Genomic DNA, 8,698 nt, shown 5'->3' on the forward strand with positions numbered 1-8,698 from the left:
AACAGCATCAGGAACAGGTGTTGTTGAAGGATTAGTTGTTGTTGGAGCTTCTAAGAGAATTACTTCAGGCACAACCAAGTTTTGAACATCAATATCAGCACTTGTGCCTGGATGAACAGGAGACACAGAAGGTGTGTTAGCCTTTTCAGAAACAGCTTCCTTAGATGGAGTTGATGGAGAAGAAGTGACTGGAGCAAATTCCTTGTCTTGTGAGATCAGAGATTCCTGATCCCCTTCCTTAGCTGCTTCCTCTTCATCATCTGAAACTGGCCTTTTTGCCCTCTGTTTCTTGTATCTCGTTGTTGATTTGGATTCCTTGGGGGTTTCAGGAACTGTCATTCGTCTAAGCCTTTTGAGAAGCCTAGATCCCCCAATTCCAGAATCCTTCTAAGAAGTCTCTTTCTCAGCTTCACCTATAACAGGTTCTGAAGAAGAAACCTGGTCCTCAGTATCAGATTCATCTCTCAAGGCAATCCTCCTTCTCTTTTGAGGTGTTTGAGGAACAGTCTTTGTCGTCTTTGGCTTGGAAGATGAAGGCTTCACAGTAGGTGCTGAGGATGAGGGTTGATCAGTCTGTGAAGTGGAGAGATAGGATTTGAGATATTTCCTGAGGGTAGGTTGAGTAGAATGAGTGGTAGGTGCTGAGGATGATGGTTCTTGAGTGTTTGTTGTTGGTTGGACATCAGAGTAAACAGATCTATAAGTATCAGGATCAGCATTTACTAGGATCTGTTTTACAGACTGAGGAATCTGTAATGGTCTAACCACTGATTTCTTAGTGTCAGCATTTACCAGGTCATTAAAGTAGCGTTTTGCAACTTTAAAAGGTGGGGTTGAGGAACTGACTAATTGAGGTTCATCAGTACAAAAAGTATAAATAAGTTGACATAATCTAGCAAAATAGACAACATTCCTATCCTCTGTCATCCTATCCCCAATAAAACCAATTATACCAGTTGCAAAATCAAAATGAGTTTGATGTATAATAGCATACCCGATGTGCTGACTCAGAATTGGGATAGCATCAAAATTCGAACATTTGTTCCCAAAAGCTTTAGTGATGCAGTCGAAGAAGAAGCTCCATTCTCGTCTGATATGAGCCCGTTTCAACTGCCCAAGTTTTGCCAAACTCTTTTCATACCCCAAATTTGCCATTAACTCCTGAAGAGCTGATTCTTCTGGAATTGAAAAGGTGCAACCTTCTGGGAGATGTAGAGCCTTGCGTATTGTACCAGGAGTAACTGCATAAGAAGAATCACCCACTTCGAAAACAATACTAGGAGTGCCGTGTCTACCACCATCATCAAAGTGCCCAGTCCGCCAAAACGTCAGAACTTGTTGGCTCGAAAAGACTGAAGGCTGAGTTAATGCAGCAATTCAGATGGAGCTTCAGCATGATCAAGAATTGCAGCATAGTTGTTTGGAACAAACTTAGCTCCATCAATGATTAAATCCTTAGGTGCCATGTGAAAAATTGAGATAAATACTGTTGCCTGTATTGTGTTTGATAAAATGTCTGTATGAAAAATTGTCAGTAGATGAGAAAGGATGAAAGTAAAGAGAGAGAGATAAAAAAAGAAAAGTAAATAAAAGATTTGACAATCTTTTCTCTCTGTTACTTATACACAAAAAGTAACCGTTGGGACAACTGTCAGACATGCAGTAATAACGGATAGTTACTGGGCGCGAGAAAACAGTAATCATTACTTGCCCACTTGCCTGTTTTCAAGGAAAAACCGTTCCACTTACCCAGATATTCCATTAACCAAGGTGAAATAGTTGTAATTCAAAATTGAAACCGTTCCCACTGATTTAATTAATTTTCACTGCAACATAATATTCTGAAAAAAAATCAAGTTAAAGTGACCAAGATAAATTATATGAGTAAGTACTGATAAAGGAAAATCAGAACTTAAATTAAAACAGAATTTATATGGTCTTCAGAATATGAATAATTATCAGGATTTATCAATGCATTACAAAATAACTTAGAGACAAAATCTTGAAACAAAAACAAATTTCATTAATATATTAAGAGAATACATTCATGAAATTGAAATTACATCAGTACTTATACAAGATTTCCCTAAGCCACTAAACCTAACATCAACAGCCTTAGTCCTAGCTCAAGAAGCAGGGCAAGGCTGATGATGAAGAAAAACAGGAAGAAGACGAGATTAAATCATTTCTTCTTCCTACTCTCGACAAACAGAATGGCGAGTCGGATGATTCGCTCTTGCTGGCGGAGAGCTTCCAGCCTTTCCTCCTCCAATCGCTCCAGATGGCGATGGTAATCCATATAGAAGAACAGAAGGAGGGTCAGTACCTCCTGTGGGACAGAGTCCTATATCTCCTCAGGAATGGGCGTGACGTGCCATTCCTGCTGCCAGTCGGCACAGCTTAGCTCCATATTGAAGTTTTGGTAGTTCAAAAACATGTTGTATCTGACCATTGTGTTTTTGAAAGAAAAAGTATGAAGGTAAGTTTGTGAGAAAGAATTTGATGGGAAGGCTGATGTGAAGTGGCTGCTTATATAGGCAAGAGAATGTCAGGAGACGTAAAAGTATTTAATGCTGACAGCTAGAATTAATTCTACCTCGTCTCCCCAGACTTGGAAAAAGAATAACATTCATTGGAAGGAGAAAACATGGTTGAATGCGCACAAGAAACAAGTAAAAGTGGACTGTTCAAGTACAAATACCATTAACTCTAACCATAGTGACTATTAATCTTCCACTTCAACATATTCTAGTTTGAACCGAGACTGTTATCAAATTTTATCCACAGATAAGTCAAGTAAAGAATTAGACTATAATATCAGAACTTAGACGTATATCAGAACTTAACAGTCATCAGAACATAATTTCTTAACTCGAAAAGGAATGCCTATCTGAGTAAATCCACATACAAGTTCTGAGTTATACTCTTCAGAACTTAATCGTCAGAATATGCAACCAGAACTTGTCCTCAGAGTTAGTGCAAAATGACACAATGACTGTTTATCTAAAACAACATAGACTACCACAGTAATTTTCATCATTCAGATGGAGTGATTAGTGTGTGCATTAAGCTAAATTTCAGACAAGGAGTAAAGTCTGATTCACTTCAGTACATCTTAGAATTAAGGCATAACTAAAATTTTTGCTAAAGAGCTATCATTATCCTGAAACCTACTGATGAATGAGTTCATGCTTGAGTCCACCTCAACTGTTTTGTGCTAATTTTATGCATCTTTTTAAATTCTATTTTACAGTGGCTTCTCAGTGTAAGTGAGTGACGACTGCTTATCAGAATTTATGCTATTATTAGAGTATTTCTCCAGTAATCATAGAGTGTGAAAAGTCACCAAGAAAATATTTTGCTTTTCTAATGCATATTTACTTAATACCAATAATGCACTTGGGTCGTCCCTTTTACATGTTTACTCTAGATCTCAAAGGAGTACCTGATTTTATTCTTTGATCTTTTTGCTTTTTCTTTTGATAATTGAGGTTTATCAGCACTTAGTATATTCAGCAGATTTACTAGTATCAGAACTTAACAGATGAGTAGCATTATTTTAATTTATGACTTAGTAATAAGATAAACAAAGTAAACTCAACTAAGCTCAATTATCAGAATTTGCTTGTGTCATAAGATTTCCACAGAAATAATTACTTCTTACATGGGATCATTTGTTTATTGAAGACTACTAGGTCAATATCTAGCACAGTTATCCTCATAGGATTGAATAGTTACTTAAACAGACATATCACTTATCAGAGTTTAGAAACATATATCAGACAACAATCAGTACTTGAACACATATTTCAATTAATCACAGAATACACAAAGAGATTACATTCTGTAAATACTGATCATAAAGTCTAATAAAACAGAACAAAACTAGACAGATTTAGAAAAAGAACCTGAAACCATTCCAAGTTCATTTACCAATCTTGTAAAAGTGGCTTCACACAGTGGTTTTGTGAAGATATCTGCTAGTTGTTGATCTGTTGGAACAAAGTGCAATTCCACTGTACCTTCATCCACATGTTCCCTTATGAAGTGGTACCTGATGCTGATGTGCTTTGTCATAGAGTGTTGAACTGGATTACCTGTCATAGCATTAGCACTTTGATTATCACAGTAAATAGGGATTTTGAAATATGTTAACCCATAATCCAGTAACTGATTTTTCATCCAAAGAATCTGTGCACAACAGCTTCCTGCAACAATATACTCTACTTCTGCAGTTGATGTGGAAATTGACTTTTGTTTCTTGCTGAACCAAGAAACCAATCTGCCTCCAAGAAATTGGCAGCTTCCACTTGTGCTTTTCCTGTCAATTTTGCAACCTGCAAAATCTGCATCTGAGTAACCTATTAGTTTAAAATCTGATTCTCTAGGATACCACAATCCCAGATCAGCTGTTCCTTTAAGATACTTAAAAATTCTTTTCACGGCTGTTAAGTGAGGTTCTCTTGGATCTGCTTGAAATCTTGCACAAAGACAGGTAGCATACATGATATCAGGTCTACTAGCAGTTAGATAGAGTAGAGAGCCAATCATACCTCTATAATCAGTAATATCTACTGATTTGCCAGTATCCTTATCCAATTTTGTTGCAGTGGCCATGGGAGTGGATGCACTTGAACAATCTTGTATTCCGAATTTCTTTAGCAAGTTTCTGGTGTACTTAGTTTGACAAATAAAAGTGCCTTCTTCATTCTGCTTGACTTGAAGGCCCAGAAAATAGCTAAGTTCCCCCATCATACTCATCTGATATCTTGACTGCATCAGTTTGGCAAACTTCTTGCAAAGTCTGTCATTTGTAGACCCAAAAATGATATCATCAACATAAATCTGGACGAGAAGTAAGTCCTTTCCATGGTTGAGGTAGAACAGTGTTTTGTCTATTGTTCCTCTGTTGAATCTACTTTCCAGAAGAAACTAAGCTAAAGTCTTATACCATGCTCTAGGAGCTTGCTTAAGTCCATAAAGTGCTTTATCAAGCCTGTAGACATAATCTGGATGTTTGGAATCTACAAAGCCTGGAGGTTATTCAACATATACTTCCTCCTCCAATTCTCTATTGAGAAAAGCACTTTTCACATCCATTTGAAAGACAGTAAACTTTTTGTGAGCAGCATAAGCCAAAAATATCCTTATGGCTTCTAACCTAGCAACTGGTGCAAATGTTTCATCATAGTCAATTCCCTCCTGTTGAGAATATCCTTTTGCAACCAGCCTTTCCTTATTCCTTGTAATTATGCCATCACTGTCAGTTTTGTTTCTGAATACCCACTTTGTACCAACAACAGATCTATTCTTTGGTCTTGGCACTAGGGTCCAGACTTTGTTTCTTTCAAATTCATTTAACTCTTCCTGCATTGCTTGCACCCAATCAGCATCTTGAAGAGCTTCTTCCACTTTCTTTGGCTCAGTCTGAGAGAGAAAAGAATTGTAAATACATTCATTTGAAGTACTTGTTCTAGTTCTGACACCTGCATCAGGATTTCCAATTATCAAATCAGGTGTATGTGACTTTGTCCACTTCCTTGCAGATGGAAGGTTTTCTCTAGAACTGGGAACTCCCCCATGATCCATGCTGTCTTCATTTTCATTTTCTGATACTCCCCCTGAAACTATGCTCTCTGAGTTGGATTCTTCAGAATTTAGATTTTCAGCACTATCAGAACTTGGCTTATCAGAACTTGACGAATCAGAACTTGAAGAGCCAGATGTATGTTCTGATGTTTCTTGAGATGTGGCAGGATCTTGAGTATGCTCCCCCTGCATTGGTGCATCTTCCTTTGACGTAGTCACCACAGTTTCAATAACATCAGAGTTTAATCCATCAGAGTTTACAGTATCAGGACTTAGACTGTCAAGATTTTCAGTATCATAATTTGAGTCTTCATTTTCAAATCTCAGCTGATCATGATCAATGAAATCTTCAAGACCAGTAATCTTCTTGTCATCAAAAGAGACATTGATAGATTCCATGACCACTTTTGTTATCAAATTATAGACTCTGAAGGCTTTTGTGGAAAGTGGATATCCAACAAAGATTCCTTCATCAACTTTTAGATCAAACTTGGATAGCTGTTCAGGATGAGTCTTGAGAACAAAACACTTGCATCCAAATACATGAAAGTACTTCAGATTTGGCTTCTTTTTCTTCACCATCTCATATGGTGTTTTTCCATGCTTGTTAATAAGTGTTGCATTTTGAGTAAAACAAGCAGTCTGCACAACTTCAGCCCAGAAATAAGTTGAAAGCTTTGCTTCTTCAAGCATAGTTCGTGCAGCTTCATTGAGAGTTCTATTCTTCCTTTCAATAACTCCATTTTGCTGTGGAGTTCCAGGAGCAGAAAATTCCTGCTTTATTCCATGGTTTTTGCAGAACTCTTCCATTATCAAATTCTTGAACTCAGTGCCATTATCACTCCTTAAGATTTTCATAGAATCTTTGACCAATTTATCCAGATGTTTGACATGATCAATCAAGATAGATGCAGTTTCACTTTTTGGGTGCAAGAAATACACCCATGTGTATCTGGTGAACTCATCCACTATGACCAACGCATATTTTTTCTTTGCAATAGACATGACATTTACTGGACCAAATAGATCAACATGTAGTAGATGATAAGGCTTAAGAATTGATGATTCAGTCTTGCTCTTGAAGGAAGATTTTCTTTGTTTGGTCTTCTAACATGAATCACAAAGACCATCAGGAGCAAATACTGACTTTGGCAATCCTCTCACAAGATCTTTCTTGATCAGTTCATTTATATTGTTGAAATTTAAATGAGAGAGTTTCTTGTGCCAATTCCAGCTTTCTTCAATTGATGCTCTACTCATCAGACAAATTGCAGAACCATCAGTACTTGTTGAAAGCTTAGCTTCATAAATGTTACCACGCCTGTATCCTTTCAGAACAACTTTTCCTTTAGATTTACTCACAATTTCACAGTGTTCTTCAAAGAAATCAACATGATAACCTCTGTCACAGATTTGACTTATACTCAGCAGATTGTGTTTAAGTCCTGAGACCAGAGCTACATCTTTAATTATGACATTCCCAAGATTGATATTGCCATATCCCAATGTTTTTCCAATGTTGCCATCTCCATAGGAAACACTTGGGCCAGCTTTCTCCACAAAGTCTGATAGCAGGGCCTTATTTCCAGTCATATGTCCTGAACATCCATTGTCCAGAACTAGAATATTTTTCCTGTTGCCCTGCAATCACAAAGACCACTAATTATTAGTTTTAAGGACCCAAACTTGCTTGGATCCTTTGGTCTTATTAAGTTTGTTAACATTTGCAGCGGATTTAGCATCAGAGTTTATGTTAACATTTTTCTTGTCAGAACTTACATTATCAGACTTTGAATCAGAATTTATACTAGAAGGAACAATGGAAACTTTCTTCAAAGAAGGTTTTATTTGATAATAATCATAGTACAAACTATGATATTCCTTACAAGTATAAATGGAATGCCATAAACTACCACAATGAAAACAAGGATTTTGTGGTTTGTATCTAACAGACTGACTCTTAACTCCTGATTTTGAAGGTAAGGAGTTAATATTCTTATTCTTCCTGCAAAAAGAAGCCAGATGATTAGAACTTCCACAGTTATGACATGTTTTCCTAGGAGCATCAGGAACAGGTTTATAATCATTGCTTTTATTCACACCTTCCTTTCCATTCCTATTTTTCCTAGGTGATTTTACCTTGTTTGCATTCTTAACATCTTTCAGCTTATGCTTAAGCTGCTTCTTTGTCATTAAGCCTATGTTTACTTCAGCTGTCTTTTCCTGTTTTAGTTTGTCAGAAGTTAATTCCTCTTTAACTTCTGATTTCTCATTTTCAGACTTTACAGTTACAAACTTAACAGGTTTTAACTTTGGCTTTTGCTTAACAACAGGCTTAATTTCTTCAGTTCCTTTATCATTCTTAACCTCTCCATAACCTAAGCCCTCTTTCCAGTTTCCACTACTTAGCAAATTTTGAGTTGTTTTGCCAGAATTAGTCCAAGTCCTGATAATCTCTCTTTCCTTTTCTAACTCAGTTTTTAGAGATTCATTCATTTTTAACACTTCATCCCTAACATAGAAAGCATCATCTCTATCCTTATGAGTTTGATGAAACATGACTAACTCTTTTTCTAAGAAATCATTTCTTTTCTTAAAAGCAAGATTTTCAGAAGTTAATCTTTCACATGTTAAAGTTTGATCTCTATAACTAACAAACATAGTTTTAAGATATCTTCTCAACTCATTAATATCATCAGTATGAAAAGCATAAGTAGTCTGAGGTACCTTTGTTTCAGCAGCTTCAGAACTGCTCTCAGCACTTTCTTTATCAGCATTTGCCATCAATGCATAGTTCTCCTCACTTTCAAAGTCTGAGGTGTCTGTCCAGCTTTTCTGCTTTGTGACAAGAGCCTTTCCTTTGTCACCCTTTACCTTCTTGCAATCAGGAGATATGTGGCCTTTCTTACCACAGTTATAACATTTAACATTGGTATAATCTCCTCTGTCAGACTTTCCTCCTCTACCTTCAGATCTTCTGAAATTCTTCTTATCAGAACTTATGCCTTTCCTGGAAAACTTCTTTCCCTTCCTGAACTTCCTGTATGCAATCTTTGTGATTCCTTTTACCATAAGAGCACACAGCTTCATCATCTCCTCATCAGCATCA

This window comes from Apium graveolens, chromosome 4 (assembly GCF_009905375.1).
Source record: "Apium graveolens cultivar Ventura chromosome 4, ASM990537v1, whole genome shotgun sequence".
NCBI lineage: Eukaryota > Viridiplantae > Streptophyta > Magnoliopsida > Apiales > Apiaceae > Apium > Apium graveolens.